The sequence below is a fragment of the Dendrobium catenatum genome, unplaced genomic scaffold (genome assembly GCF_001605985.2).
Source record: "Dendrobium catenatum unplaced genomic scaffold, ASM160598v2 original_scaffold_47431, whole genome shotgun sequence".
Classification (NCBI taxonomy): Eukaryota; Viridiplantae; Streptophyta; class Magnoliopsida; order Asparagales; family Orchidaceae; genus Dendrobium; species Dendrobium catenatum.
Window position 1 is genome coordinate 1 of NW_021365886.1, and position 1,957 is coordinate 1,957.

At 51.6% G+C, this 1,957-nt stretch overlaps 4 non-coding genes across 4 annotated transcripts; all 4 read left to right on the plus strand.

Moving 5' to 3' along the window:
- Positions 1–202: 202 nt before the first annotated feature.
- Positions 203–321, plus strand: LOC114578480. The gene has a single exon (XR_003699499.1). It is a non-coding gene; the product is annotated as a 5S ribosomal RNA (ribosomal RNA).
- A 379-nt stretch (positions 322–700) lies between these two features.
- LOC114578481 lies at positions 701–819 on the plus strand. The gene has a single exon (XR_003699500.1). It is a non-coding gene; the product is annotated as a 5S ribosomal RNA (ribosomal RNA).
- Positions 820–1,198: 379 nt separating this feature from the next.
- LOC114578483 lies at positions 1,199–1,317 on the plus strand. The gene has a single exon (XR_003699502.1). It is a non-coding gene; the product is annotated as a 5S ribosomal RNA (ribosomal RNA).
- A 377-nt stretch (positions 1,318–1,694) lies between these two features.
- On the plus strand, positions 1,695–1,813 carry LOC114578482. Its single transcript, XR_003699501.1, has one exon. It is a non-coding gene; the product is annotated as a 5S ribosomal RNA (ribosomal RNA).
- Positions 1,814–1,957: the final 144 nt, after the last annotated feature.

Consider the following 1,957-nt stretch of genomic DNA (forward strand, 5'->3'; position numbering starts at 1 on the left):
GATTCCAATTCGGCATTATGACCCCATTCCGTAAAGCTTATTCCGAGGCGGACAGAGCGCCGATGCGCCATAGGCCCATCGGCCTGCCATGCGCAGCCAAAACATGCATTTTTTTATCTCATACGATCCGTCCGATTGAAGATGCATCAAAATCATCTCTCCACGGCGTCAGCTTAAGAATAATTTGAGACCATATTACTACGGGTGCGACCATACCAGCACTAGTGCACCGGATCCCATTAGAACTCCGCAGTTAAGCGTGCTTGGGCGAGAGTAGTACTGGGATGGGTGACCTCCTGGGAAGTCCTCGTGTTGCATCCTTTTCTTTAACCAGCCATCTCTTTTTTTTTCCTTTCTAGCTCTTCGCCAGGGCCTTCTAACACTTGGGGTGTTGGCTCGCCGCGCATCGAGCGATGAAATTCCCATCGTGGGACCCGTGCATGCATCCAGCGGGTCCTATGTGGCGACCGCGCCGGAACATCAATAACTTTCCGCCCAGGATTCCGATTCGGCATTATGACCCCATTCCGGAAAGCTTATTCTGAGGCGGACGGAGCGCCGATGCGCCATAGGCCCATCGGCCGGCCTCGCGCAGCCAAAAAATGCATTTTTGATCCCCTACGGTCCGTCGGAATGAAGATGCGTCAAAATCATCTCTCCACGGCGTCAGCTTAAGAATAATTTGAGACCATATTACTACGGGTGCGACCATACCAGCACTAGTGCACCGGATCCCATCAGAACTCCGCAGTTAAGCGTGCTTGGGCGAGAGTAGTACTGGGATGGGTGACCTCCTGGGATGTCCTTGTGTTGCACCCTTTTTATTAATTAGCAATCCCTTTTTTTTCCATTCTAGCTCTTCGCAAGGGCCTACGAACACTTGGCAATGTTAGCTCGCCGCGCATCGAGCTATGAAACCCCCATCGTGGGATTTGTGCAGGCAACAGGCGGGTCCAATGTAGCAACCGCGCCAGAACATCAATAACTTTCTGCCCAGGATTCCAATTCAGCTTTATGACCCCATTAAGGAAAGGTTATTCCAAGGCGGAAGGAGCACCGATGCGCCATAGGCCCATCGGCCAGCCATGCGAATCCAAAAAATGCATTTTTGATCCCTTACAGTCCATCGGAATGAAGATGCGTGAAAATCATCTCGCCACGGCGTCAGTTTAAGAATAATTTGAGACCATATTACTTTGGGTGCGACCATTCTAGCACTAGTGCATCGGATCCCATCAGAACTCCGCAGTGAAGCGTGCTTGGGCAAGAGTAGTACTGGGATGGGTGACCTGCTGGGAAGTCCTCGTGTTGCACCCTTTTTTTTAACCAGCCATCCCTTTTTTTTCCATTCTAGCACTTCGCCAGGGCCTACGAACACTTGGCAGTGTTGGCTTGCCACGCATCAAGCGATGAAACCCCATCGTGGGACCCGTGACGGCAACCCGCGGGTCCTATGTGGCGACCGCGCGGGAACATCAATAACTTTACGCCCAGGATTCCGATTCGGCATTATGACCCCATTCCAGAAAGCTTATTCCAAGGCGGACGGAGCGCCGATACCATAGGCTCAACGGATGGCCACGCGCAGCCAAAAAAATGCATTTTAGATCCCCTACGGTCCGTCCGAATGAAGATGCGTCAAAATCATCTCTCAACGGTGTCAGCTTAAGAATAATTTGAGACCATATTACTATGGGTGCAACCATACCAGAACTAGTGCACCGGATCCCATTAGAACTCCGCAGTGAAGTGTGCTTGGGCGAGAGTAGTACTGGGATGGGTGACCTCCTTGGAAGTCCTCGTGTTGCACCCGTTTTTTTAACCAGACATCTCTTTTTTTTTTCATTTCTAGCTCTTCGCCAGAGCCTACAAACACTTGAAGTGTTGGCTCGCCACGCATCGAGCGACGAAACCCCCATCGTGGAACCCGTGCAGGCAACCGGCGGGTCCTATATGG